The sequence below is a fragment of the Meleagris gallopavo genome, chromosome 1 (assembly GCF_000146605.3).
Source record: "Meleagris gallopavo isolate NT-WF06-2002-E0010 breed Aviagen turkey brand Nicholas breeding stock chromosome 1, Turkey_5.1, whole genome shotgun sequence".
Classification (NCBI taxonomy): domain Eukaryota; kingdom Metazoa; phylum Chordata; class Aves; order Galliformes; family Phasianidae; genus Meleagris; species Meleagris gallopavo.
The window spans coordinates 137,043,588-137,057,231 of record NC_015011.2 but is presented as its reverse complement, the minus strand read 5'-3'; the positions used below and the strand labels follow the sequence as shown (position 1 = coordinate 137,057,231).

The 13,644-nt window shown below is 35.9% G+C and overlaps 1 long non-coding RNA gene across 1 annotated transcript; it reads left to right on the top strand.

Moving 5' to 3' along the window:
- The first annotated feature begins 669 nt into the window (after nucleotides 1–669).
- LOC104917410 lies at nucleotides 670–13,442 on the top strand. Its single transcript, XR_796846.3, has 3 exons — nucleotides 670–824; nucleotides 6,834–6,870; nucleotides 11,985–13,442. It is a non-coding gene; the product is annotated as an uncharacterized LOC104917410 (long non-coding RNA).
- The last annotated feature ends 202 nt before the right edge of the window (nucleotides 13,443–13,644 follow it).

The following is a 13,644-nucleotide window of genomic DNA, read 5'->3' as shown; positions in this document are numbered from 1 at the left end:
CACTTGAGAGGTTTAAAAAATGTCTGTGTTCTTCATCACTGAAGTCTACTGCTGGCATAGAGAAACAGGAGAAGGGGAAAATGCAATTTGGTGTTATACTGTAATATGTAGGTAGATTATGTTGACCAATTTCCACATCAATATTAGAGAGTTGCCTGAAAGAACTGGGCATGTTTCATTGGTTACATTTTTTCCCAGATATTTAAATATGTTTAGTAGGAGATGATGGTTCCATTTTAAAGTTCCATTAAGATATGGGTTTAAGGAATGCAGAATGAAATTCTAAACTGTACTACAGCTTAGTGAGCATATCTTTATAAATTACTTCAGCAGTTATAATGGTGCACTTGCTAGCCTCTGCCTTCTCAAGGAATGTGTCTGACTTTCAAGCTGTAGTACTTCCACTTTCAGCTATTTTTCTTTGGGGTGGCTTTGATTTATACAAATGCTAATTATAGGGGCTTTGAATCTGTGTGTATACATAGCTTTACAAGGTCATACACGTTTTTGAATGAACTTGCTGAAATGCTGCTTATGTATTGTTGGGGTGTTGCATAAACAGATTACTAGGTCTTCTAAATATTACTTCATTAATAACATTTTTACTCTTTTTAAACTTGAAGGCAATGATTGCAGTAGGCTGTTGATTTTTAGTTTAGTCTCCTCAAGTTGTATCTTCTTTGTCTTTGTAGGCAGCAGAAGGTGTCACCTTCATCGGACCTGACACGCATGCTATTCAAGCTATGGGAGACAAGATTGAAAGCAAATTGTTAGCCAAGAATGCAAAGGTCAACACAATCCCTGGCTTTGATGGAGTAGTCAAGGTGAGAAACCGTTTGACTACTGTCTGCTCTCTGAATTATTGCCTAAAACTATGTAGATCTATTGAAGATCTGATGCACAGTGTAATTATAAATTCAACTTCATTTTCAATAAATGATGTAATTAAAATCAGCGTAGAGATTTTTACTAGAAAGGGAAGTTTGGAAGAAGGAAGATGAGGAAGAGTACTTTGTAATAAATTATATAGTAAGGACTGCTTGCATGGAGTCTGTAAAATGTCTTGCTTTAAATTCTATGTAAAGGCAAATAAATGTGTTTAATCTGAGATGTGCCATTCTATCTCTACATGTCTTTCCTTTTTTTGGATTTTTACTTTGTGTTTAAGTGTTGATCTCTTAGAAGCTTTCCTGTACTTTAACATATCATCTGTGTTATGTAGGTAGAACAAGTGTTTTCCCTTTAAACCTTCATGTATGCCTAGATATTATATCTGTTTTGATGAGAATATGTAGAGAACTTTCCTAATGAGAGTATGATAAAATTATGAGATGGCTGGGAAGAGCAGGATGCATAAGAGAACTCTTCAGTACTTGAGATGGGAATGCCTGATGTGCGTAATGCATGTGCGTCTACAATGGGTAAAAGTGCAAAGAAATTTTTCAGCTCTGGAAGGCTGCTTATGAATGTTAGGCTAGCATTCATGGCACTGCTGAAATCTGACAGTATTAAATTGCAGACAGAGTTCGTTGGGCTTTTTGCTGCATGCTTTAGCAGTCCTTGTGTCTGTGGTCCTCTAGCATTCATGAACTGTTAGGAGCAGCTAAGCTATTGTGCTTAAGACCCACTGTTCTTCTTGATAATCTACCCATTATTTTATAAATCCTGGCATTATCTTCTAGAAAGTATTTGGCTAGGAGAGGACTTTGATTTAATGGTCTGAATCCCATAAGTTTACCTGAAGTGGACTCACTAAATAATTTCAAAATGCTTGTTTTATTGCCACATAAACTGTAAAGATCTGTTACTCTGCTAATATAAAGAAACAAATCTGACAAGGTAGGATAGTGGCTAATCATTTGATAGCAACATAATCAATGAAACTGTGCCTACATAACCATTTTTTTTTTTTTTTTTTTTCCTTTCCTGAGGCCTTTAATTGCGTTGATTTTTTTGACAATTATCTGAAGTTCCAGACACTCTAAATGAAGGAATGTAAGGGTTGGCAGTCAGCTATACGCAATAGTATTAGTAGATAGTCTTAACACCAAAAGAACTGGAACGTAGGATTAAGCTGACAAATCCAATCCCAGTTATTGAAAGGAGCTGCACAGTAGTTACTTAATCCCGAAGTCTCCGTATCATATCAGTTACACATACCTCAGCCTTGCCCTCCTGATTTTCTGAAGTGTGTTGATGAAAACAGAGCACTTGATTAAAAAGCTGCAGTGCACCCTTTGAATCATAAAAAGGGGAGTTCCACAGGCAATGCCAATATTGCAGTTTCTGTCAGAAGAGGGAGATCAAGATGAAAATTTAAGTTAACTGGTGCTTTGGTTACCAGTTCTGTAAAACAGAACTTCCAGTAACTGCAATTTTCATCCTTGCTATGAATCTAATATATATATACCTGTGTTGGTCATCTAATCTCCTTCCTATGTTAGTGTTGAGTTTCGCTGCAATGAATATCTGAGTAATTAGGTCATACAGATCTTGATATGAGTTTAATGTAGTATTTTGCCATTTCAAACAAAAATATGAAGGGTGAAGCTGTGTGGCACCAAACGTAATCAAAAGATCAGCACACAAGGCTGTCATATTTCTGCCATTCTCTGGGAGATCTGTTATGGTCACAGAGCTATGAAGCTCTCAGTCCTTGAGGGCTCTTGGTTTTGAGAAATAGACATTTTGAAGGTCCTGGGAGGGAGTTAAGTGTCTGCATGATACTTGAGTTGATTAGAGGTAGTTTCATCTTTGTAGTGGAGTCTAAAGCTGGAAGGAAACTGCATTCATGCCTCTGACAATGCCAGAAGTTAAGAAAGATCAGTTGCATTTGTTCTTTGTGGGTGAATAGTTAAAGCAAACATAGAGTAACAACTTCTAGTGCTTCTTTTATTCATCTCAGGGCTGCACTGGAAATCTTTGTTACTTGAAGAGTTGTCTTTATTCAGCTCTTGTTAACTAGTGCTGCAGATACACGGGTCCTTTATGAATGAAAGGTGAAGCCCCTCCCAATTCTTCCTGCTAGTACATACATTGAGTTGTTACGCTCCTGTAATCACACCTTGGAGAAACTGTATAAAGAACAATTCCCAGTGAGTAGAAATTAAATTTTTATAGGAGGAAGCATTTCAACAGTGTACTGTGAGGTAGGCTGTGGAAAGATATTGAAGAAGAGGATGTTTGGCATTACAGACACAGCCAACTATTCTCATATAGACAATCTCTGTACCAAGTGTTAAACTGAGAATGGAAAGACAGATTGAGAATAGAGACTGTAGTTTGACAAAGAATAATTTTTTGGGGTCCATTGTTCAGTTCCTTGATTGGCTGAGGCAAGGGTTATGCAAGGAAACTGTGATGCTATCAGTTAGTGTCAACAAATGTATTGAAAGGTAGTTCTTAATTCAAGGTCTCTAGCAACAGTTAGTTTTCTAAAACTTGCCTGAGAGGGATAACGGTCAAGAGTCTTGATCAAAAGACTTGGTGTTAACCCACATGACCAGTGGCTTTACTAAAGTTAGGGCTGAGATATATTGTCTGTAAACCAGTAAAGAGAAATATGTGGCAAGAAAAAAATGGAGACTCAGTAAAGAGTATGCAGAGATGCTCTGGTGGAAAAACTGGCAAAGTAAAGAAAAGAAGGTCTATCTGTGTGAGATTGGTTTGGTTTTGTGGCTGGTTGTAAACACAGAGGATTAATGTCTCTGGATAGCTGCTTGGTTTCATTGTGATTCTGTAATTGATGTCAGTAGACATGTTTAAGCTTTTCAGCAAGGCTATTTATTTACTGTTTTTAAGTTTCAGGCACCTGTTTTGGTGGTATTCTTAAATTGGGGTGTTGATGTTGGTATTCACTGTCCTCTGGATGGCTGAAGAGATTGTTAGAAGCTGGTTATGACTTGGAGACTCTCTAGACACAATACCCTCAGGAATTAGAAGTATTATGTACTTCTTTGTAATTAATACAATATTTTACAGCTGTGGGAGTCTCTTAAACATCTTCATCCTGACATTCTTCTACGTTAGTTATTTTTTTTTGTCTCCACCTGCTGGTACTTGGCAGGGAGGCATGTGCATGAAATTAAGAGGTGAGAAATTCTTATGATAAGTGAGTAAAACTGAGTGCTTTATGTGTATTATATTAACAAAATCAGGAATTTGTAAAAAAAACCCAATGTGATGTGGTTTTAACTCATAACTCATGATTTTTATAAAGTAGTACTATTACCTGAACACTTTTATTTGTACAGTAACAGACAGTGCTAAAATTACGTATTTCTTTGCAGTTTCCAGGTTATTTTGGGGGAATGATAGCATGCATAACGATGTACTTTTGGAGGAAATGGCAATAAATCAAGCAATAAGGACCTACAGTGTTGGTTTTTGTTTTTTGTTTTTTTTTTTTAAACTAAAAACAAAATAAAATAGTTCAAAATGCTCACAGTGCCACTGTGGATTTGTGTATTTTGCATAGATAGGCTTTAGCCATCTTAACTTTTTAATAGTATTGAAGGTGCTGCTGTATTTATGAAATCTGCAAGTGAAAGGCATGACATTAAATCGTACTTTCTTACAAAAGATCAAAAGTCTGTTATTGGAGATTTCAGTGTGTCAGTTGTTTATGATTTTTTTCGAACTGTTTTTAGAGCACAACATGCTTTTTGTTTTCCGTTTCAGAAATACTCTTTGAAGACTAAAGAATTTGAATATGCATTATTATTTTTGTATTATAGAGTTTGAATTCTAATACATCAGAACTGTAAAAGGAAACAGATGTTTGAGTAGTAGGAATTAATAACTGTTCCAGGCAGATGCTTTCAGTTCATACAAGCTTGAACTGACACAATCAGCGATTCTGATACGATGGTGGTTTTTTGCTTTAGGTGTTGCGTACATATATTTAAAAACAAAAGCACAGTGGCTGTGCAAAGCTCCCTTGTTTGCAGCCCGTCTTCCTGTGAGCTGCAGTGTATCGGTTAGCCACTTGTTTGCAGGTAACTAAGTGAAAAAAAATTACCCTGTTTGTTTCCCTCCTCTTAATTCTATTTTGCAAATATATGAGTGAATTTGCAAGAGAAAAGAAATGTAAAAGTTTTCTTCCCGACTATAATCGCGGCTCTTCATCAGTCATCACTCTTCCTGCATTTTGTTCGAGAGGCTCTAATTGTCTGCATTTGGCAGGTTTAACACTTCCTGACAGAGAGGCTATTAAGGGGAAGTATTCTCGCATAACTGTCACAGGCAGGAACAAAGAACCTTCAAACTCAATGTGTGGAAACCACTAACATTCTTAAATGACCCTTTTCATGCATTTTATCCCTTTAAGCTAAAATTTGGAGGGTGCAGGGTCACGGAAAGCAGCAAGGTGTAATAAAACAGTAAACTCCGATTATTTTATTTTATTTTTTACTTTTCGGAGTTGGGGGGGATTTTTTGCTAGATTTATCTCTCGGCTTAGAAACAATTGTTATTTGGAAAAATCTCATTAACAGATGTGACTGGAGTAAAAAGACTTAAAACTGATGTTGCTTTCAGGACTGCTTTGAACTTAACAAGCACCGATTTGTGGAGCAGACTAGCTAATGAAAGGAAATTAAATTTTCTGACAACTTCCCCTGCCAGCCCCCTTATTCTTCATGGGGCTGTTACTAGGTACTGAAGACTTTTAAAGAGGATTTTGTTTTATTATCGGACATAAATGAACCAGGTATGAACATTGCTTATGTATTTTTTTTTTTAAAGTTCTGACCTGTGTGCTTTTAAAACGGATTGCCTTGAAAGCTTTAAAAATATCAGGTTTCATTTTAATGTTCATAAGTCAGCCCCCATAGTTTCAGACGCGCTTAGCAGCTGGTGGCTTCCAGACGTTACTGCCTCCCATACAGATTTTTTTCACGTATGTCACGGAATAGTATAAATACTAGCAAATTTGGATGGAGTTTTCAAACTTAACCCTTTTTCCTTTCTAGTACCCTGTCAGGGAAATGGATTGTTAGCAGCGGGAGAAAACAGAGTTAACTATGGCAGGAGAAGAGATCGGGTGGGTTAAAAAATGAGAATTTCTCACGTTTTTGTTTTCTGAGTTTCTAAATAGGTTTTTCTGTATCGTGTTTTCTGTAGCAGGCTGTGATGGTATGAGTCAGCTAAAGGCAAAGGTGGCATCAACCAGAATTGTTCTAGATGTCATGCAATAGAAATCGGCAAGCGTATAAGTGGAAACTATTATATGAATCTTCTCATCTCTGATGCAGTTTAAAATTATGCATTTCGGTTCTGTTCTCCTTAGAATGAATAAAACAAACAAACGAATCCGTACAAAAGTGAAGTGCTTGTTTTTCTTCCGTAGACAAGTTTTCACCTTTGAAGAAGTTGTGCAACATTTTTTTCAGGACCTGAATCATACCCAAACAATAGAGAATCAACTCCCCCTACTGACAACAACCAGGAAAACATGACAAATATCTGAGAGTACAGAAACTGGCGGTGGACAAACTTTAACGACCTAATTTATGGACCATTATTGATTGTAAACTTCTAAATTCTAGCATTAAATTCCTACAACTGCAGAAAATCATTTTGCAATCCCGTCTGTGTTTCCTGTCAGCTGATTCTTCATTGCTTTGAGTTTCTCAGTATACTAATGATGAGGTAGAATTTACATTCCACTTATGGTATTAATTTTACATTCCTCTGGCTGAAAAGGGTCAGAAGGTTGTAAAATCAAACATTAAATGAATCAGAGGAGACAGTAGTGCAATATATGACTGCCCTGAGGACATAGTGCAATGGCTGATGGGATTAACGTTGGGTCTCATTTCCTGCTTTTACAGGATGCAGATGAAGCTGTCAGAATTGCAAGGGAAATTGGTAAGTTCTTAAATTAGCTATGGTGGGATTTGTGTGCCTCTCAGCAGACATGGTTGACTAAATTGTATGTGTAATAAGTAATCCCTATAGAACAAATAACGTTTTAATAGTGTTTAAGTTCCCTGTTGCCTATAGGGCTGGAAGAATCTAGATATTATCACCCTGTCTCTTTAGCTTTACAGACTTGACTTTACAGAACAAGTGCAGCCATGATTTGTGAAATGCATATAATATGGGGTAATAATCTTGCTAAAGGGGTTATTTCAAATTGTATCTATCTGCAACTGGACGTGGTATTCTTTTTACAGAAGCTAAGCATGGTGTATTTCTCCTGATATGGAGGCTGACACCGGTGATGTTATGATCCTTATTCCTCATCACTGTGTGCAGTGCACCTAACTTGAATATCTCCCACACCACCATCCTTTCTTCTGTGCTTTCCAGAATAAAGTCACTGCTCAGCTTCTGAACATCTTAAAGACTGACAAAAAGAGCAACCAGCAAACTGGCTGGGACTTGTTTTGGTGAACCTTAATATGTGCTTAATGAGTTTTGGCTTTTATTAAATAGAGCTTAATATTTTTGAAAATGTTTAACCATATGCTTGAAATTACATGAAAATTTAGTGCATTAAGAGATTTCTCTTGGTTTTATTTTTTTTATTTTTATTTTTATTTTGCATCTTCTTGTTAAGAGACAGTAGCCATAAGTAGCTATTTAAGTTCATCAGTTATATATATAGTTCCAAGAACCCACTTCAAATATATATATCTCTGCTGTGCCAAAAGCTATGTCTGTGCCTTAATGCCAAATAGAAACTGGGACTTGCACCACTGGAACACTTTTCCAGTCAGAGTGTAAGCTGCGTTCTTAGCCTGCTCGAGTTAACTATGCTGAAGCTTCTCATGGAGGGCCCAGCTGACTGGTAGGCCAACACCACCAAACTCAGCATTTCTGTGGGTCAGCCTTTGTCCCTTTTGGGAAATCAGGTAATGATTGATCACTGTCATGCCATCAGAAACAAAAGGAAGAGACTATCAGTCAAACTGTTAGGAGAAGAACTGGCAAATGAAATTGTTTTTAGTGCATAAAAAGATGTGTAGAGTACTATGAATTTATATGGTTCAGTTTCATTTCAGTGGTCAGTTTACTTTTTTTTTTTTTAAGATTTCCTTCAAATCACCTTCAATTCTTTTATGTAGAAAGGCATCTGATAGCTTCCTAGGTACATTTTAAAATTAATCCTTGCTTAATTTTTTTCTAACTTCTAGTGTTCTATTGACTGGTTCCTGTTTTTGATATCAAGCTAGCACTCTGGGGGTCATTATATCAAGGCAGTCTTAAATCTGCAGATATTAAAGTTGATTACAGAATCCTGGGTGGTGTATTTTTTTTTTTTTTGTTTTAGATAGAAAATTCTAAAACCACTGTATGAAAAAGTAGATGTCATGTAGTGAACGAAATTTGTCCCTTCTACCTTGTTTTCACCCTTGTTGTGACTGACTGATCTGTTTCATTAGCCTTCAGTCTCATCGTGACCAACAGATCCAGAGACAAGCCAAATGATTAGTAATTTCAGGGGATCTAAAATAAGATGAATTTAAACTCTCTATAAGTCTCTGGGTGTATAATGTCCTGTGTATATGACAAGACACTCAGTAGTTGAATACTTTAGGATTATTTTTAAATTAACGTATGTAGGGCCTAAGTATTCTAAGAGTCTTAAAAAAAAATATATATATATATATTTTAATTAATTCATTGTGGATCATTACTTAAAGCTTTAAAACATTGTTTAATGTTCTCATACTGCCACTTGTTTTTTTCTGCTTTCTGGCCAAAGATCCACTAGCAGTGAAGTGACATCAGGGCTGAGATATATTGCCTTTTACAATTCTTTAAAAATAATTTTATAAGTACAGGTGAAGAAAACCTACCTTTCACCTCCCATCTGAGATGTGTTCTCCCAAGTTGTCAAGTATGAATCCTGCAAAGATACCAGGCTAAGTCAGGTACTGGGAGAGGTTCAGACACACTGCTGTAGAGGCTCCTTCTTAAAGTTGCTCTTGTATTTTTTTTTTTTTTGCGTGGGCTGTTCTTTTCTTGTTATCACTTCTCACATGCTTAATCACACTGGCTCTTTTCCCATGCTGCTTTTGAGTCCATTTATAAGTCATATGTTAAAAGCTGCCAGCTTCTTGATTTCTAAATCATCAATGAAACTTTGTAAAGTTTACTTTTCTGAATCAATTGAACTTACGTAAGTTGGTGTCTATTTTAAGGAAGGGTTGTGAAAACTTAACACTGACTCTAAAAGTGTCTGCTTTGTAAGGCTATTTATTGATATTTTTGTGGCTCCTTACAAATGATATTAAAATTTGTTTGCTTGCCTCTCTCTTCCCATGATGATTCCAACCAGTCCAGCAATTTTGACTGCTGCTGAGTAGTGCAGAAGTGGTCAGGAGAATGATGAACAACATTTCCTGATCCTGGAAATGTACTCGTGTACTCAATAACTATGCAAAACTTAAATTCAATGAGACCTTCTTGGCTTAGGACAGATCAGTCTTTGGTATCCATCAAAGGACAGCTATGTCTAGCTAAGCTCAAATCCCCATATTTTGAGGAAGTTGGCTAATTCTCATCTCTTACAGAAGAGTTTTTCCTTTTTATCCTAAAAAGCGACATGTATCTTTTTAAAACCAAACCGTGCTCTGATTTTCTTTTTTCTTTTTTTCCCAATGACTCTCTGGAAACTTTAATTGCCTTGCATATGAGTGTGATCAATGTGTAATCAATATATGTAAGGCTGTGGTGGGGGAAAGAAATGCTTAAGTGTTCCTGAAGTTAGTGAGTAATATCATGGGCCCTTGAATATTGTCTAATAATTTAACGAAATGAACCAAAGCTCACTGGCAGTGTATCTATTTTGCTGTTGAAACTGAGAAACAAATTAAAACTAAATGTTACTTGCAGTATTAAAATCTACATACTGTTTGAAAGGCTAATTCTGTTAAACTGAAATTGTTAGCATAAGTGATGATTTTTTTTTTTTTTAAGTACATGTAGCACTGGATAGAATACATTGCATGGTGGAAATTGCCATAATCCATTTGCCATAATAATGCTTAAAACAATGCTTATTTCAGAATTACAAACTTTCTTAGCTGGACAGAAACATAGCATTACCATAAGTGCTGCAAGTTGGGTGGTATTAATTCACATAAGATCTCACTTCTTGCTTGAAAATCATACAGGAATTGCTTTTTGCTTAGATTGTCCAGTAGTATGGCAGTTTCCAGGGGTCTGGAAAAGTAACTACAACATTGATAAACTCTAATGTAGTTGATATATATACTGCATTTCATGAAGTTGAGTTGGACTTCACTGTTTCTGCATGAAATCTAGAGCTGCTGTGTGCATGCCATTTTATCTCTGAATTTATAGAGGCCTTAGAAAGCACTGATAAGATTCTGGATCAGACCTGCTGTAGTCTGAATAATCCCATCCTCCTCTGTGGACGCCATCAGGTGCTTGAGAGGAAAATGTAACACTGTTTAGCAAACTTCCTTGAATGGTTCTCTTTGGTCTTTACTATAAACCTAGTAAGTAAAGATTACTTCAGACTCTAAAGCATGAAGCTTTACGGAGTTTTGGTTATCCCTGTCTATGTAAACTTGAGATCTGTGCCTTTGTATGGCTATATGTTACCTTCAGTGTTCTCTTGTTCTGTTTCTGCTTTCCTGCGTTCCAGTTAACACTCCTATGTTTGTTTCTTGTGCTTGTATCATGTCTCTTCTTGTTTGAGTCCACTTCAGTCTTTTTAAGAAAAAGATATTTCCAGATCTTGTTGTTTTTAAACGTCTTCTAAGAACCTCCTTCCTTTAAATGACTTTGCAGAGGAGATGGGAAGGATTTATCACTGCCTCTTGACAGGGTGTGAGTAGGTCTACATTTCAGAAAAAACTGTAAGCATTAGTTAAGCATGTGACAGCAAACCTGACCATTTCTATTAGGGAACTATATTCAAATGTCCCTTTCTGTCCCCACAGTGTCCTTCCAAGCCTTATTTAGGAATCATTTTTGATTTGCAAGGACTGGCTGGCTTTTTCTTGTCAGACAATAAGAGCTGGTCGTTTGTTTGGCTTAATTTTATCATTTTCATTAATGGCATTGGGGATCAAAAGTATAAGGAATATTTAGGCTGTCATAGAAACATCAAAAGCTTTCTAGGGATATCCTTAACTTTCAAGTTCCCTTATTCACACTTGGGAGAAAGGTGAAGTTCACTGATATGAATGAGAGATTGTTTTAGGAAGTTGTTTTGAATTCAAAGCATACTGTACTACAGGATACACAATCGTTACTAAATATGCTTCTAAACCATATACTTTGGTACTATACTTCTTTTAGCTTTCAAAAAACTAAAATCCTGACTCAAACCTATTAAGATATTGTGTTGCAAAAGTGAAACGTTACTGGTTATGCACAGTTAGATTTACGCTGCTTACGTTTTCGTTACTTGTCAGGTTGGGAAAAAAAATGTTTTATTTTTAGATCATTATTACACAATGCTTCCAAAGTTTCTGATGCGTATTACATGGTATCTGAGCAGCACAGCTCTTTGGAGATGCTCTGTTCTTTAAAACTGACTGCTCCAGAAGTGTTGAATTAAGTTCAGTTTACTTGTTTACTGAACTTCTTGATCGATAGTTTATGAAGATTTGCTAATTCTTGCTAATAATTCTTTTTTATCACAGAGATATTTTATTTGTGCTGTAGCAAAGAAACTACATTTTGTTTCTAAAGAATATGAGCTTAAAAAGGTCAAGTGTTTGTTAAATATTTTGTTGCTTGGGAATAATTCATTCAGGATTTTTTTTTTTTTTTGCTATAAATGAAGTAGAAAAAGCAGCCTTTTTTGTGGCTTTAGAAATCATTGCACTGACAGCTGAGTCTTGGAAAGAAAAACCTCTCCTCTCTCTGCAAACAAGAAGCATTTTAATAAACGAAGTTATTGTCTACTAGCATTATTGGACATGTGGTCAGTTGTCATGTTTCTATGACCAACTGATCAAAGTTTGAACTTCTGTCTAATTGTTCCCCGCTGTTAGGCTACCCTGTCATGATCAAGGCCTCAGCAGGTGGTGGTGGGAAAGGCATGCGAATCGCTTGGGATGATGAAGAGACCAGGTGAGATGCTGTCCAAAAACTTGCCTTGATGAATGCTGCAGTTACTGAAGTCCCATAAAGCCACCGTGAGCTGACAGTTGAGCAGATATGAAATGTTAAACAGAAACTGGATAGTACTTGTTTTTCTCCTTTTGGTAGAGTGAGTGGTGTATTTTGGTACTTTGCGTGTGTGCATTTTAAATTTATTTTTGCTTAAACCTTGAAACATTATTTTGAGTAAAAATGCAGCCCTTGCAACTGCCTTTTTAATCCACTGTCAGACTGTAAATTTGCACTGTAAATAATATTTTGCTGTATGCTTTCCAGAATGCTGATGTATTAATTGTCTTTGTGTTAAGTAGAATGTTTATTGGCCCTGCTTCTCAAACATTAATGTGAGCCATTAGCTCTGTTAAAGTTGATGAGGCTGATTATTCATGTTTGGAAACAGTGTTTCCAGAATGTGCTCCAGTAGCATAATTTTGTGTTTAAAATATTTGTCTCTGCAAAATGTTGTGCTTTTGCCTGTTTGAAACTGAATATTTGTTTAAACACACACTTTCATATGTTTTAATGCTTTTCTGAATCCTTAACCCTTCAGAATAGTCATTACTGATTGGATATGTTTTATGATCTATTCTCCTCTGATGTTATGACAGTGAAGAGCCTGATTTCAACCCGTTATGCCACTGTTACAAAAGACTCATTGTAGGATTTTTCAAAGATATGTAATAAAAAAGCCTGTTTAATCTAAAAGGGGGTAACTTTCTAAATGTTTTCCTTTCCACATGGTGAAATGAGCTTGAAGTATAATTGGAGTTTCCATTCGTTTAATTGTTAGTTGTCTGTATAATTTCTCTGGCATTTTTTCTTTGTTCTCTATTCAGTTTTTTTTGTTGTTGGTCCTGTCTCAAAACCTGAAAACAGAGATAAAGCTTAGTCACGTTAGCTTTATTTTTACAGTGTAATTTTATAGGGTAGTATTAAAGTGCAATGAAAACACATACACGGAGTTGCAGATCAACAGTAGTCACTGATCTTATATCAAGTAGAAATGCTTGTTTTAACAGTTAAAGGTAGGCGGTGATGAAAGCAAAATGTATGTGGCAAAATACTTGTTTCAGAAAGTTGATTAAGAGAGCTGATGATAGAAAAATCTTATTTACGTGTGAAATAGAACATTTGAAGAAATACATGGGGTTTTAAATGGTTTGTTCTATATGTCCATTCATTGCTTTATAAAATTAAGATTTTTCCTTTCCATGTAAATGAAGAGGAGCATCTGACTGAGTGTTTTGAAGGTGACTCAAGTTATCAGTGGCAGAATAATGTTATCAGACAGCTGTAATGCATATAAAGTTGTTGACATTTTCTTTCTGAATCAAAATCCATGTGATCTTAAAAACAAACAAACAAACAAAAACTCAAAAAATAACAAAAACCAAACAAACGAAAAAGCCAAACAAACCAAAAAAACCCCAAAGAAAGAAATAGACCCCCAAAAGCCCTAATTTTTACTGTCACTGGCAGACTTGAGAAACTGGTATCTGAATGATCTTTATATTTCAGGACTCCTACATTCCAAGATGACTATGAAGGATT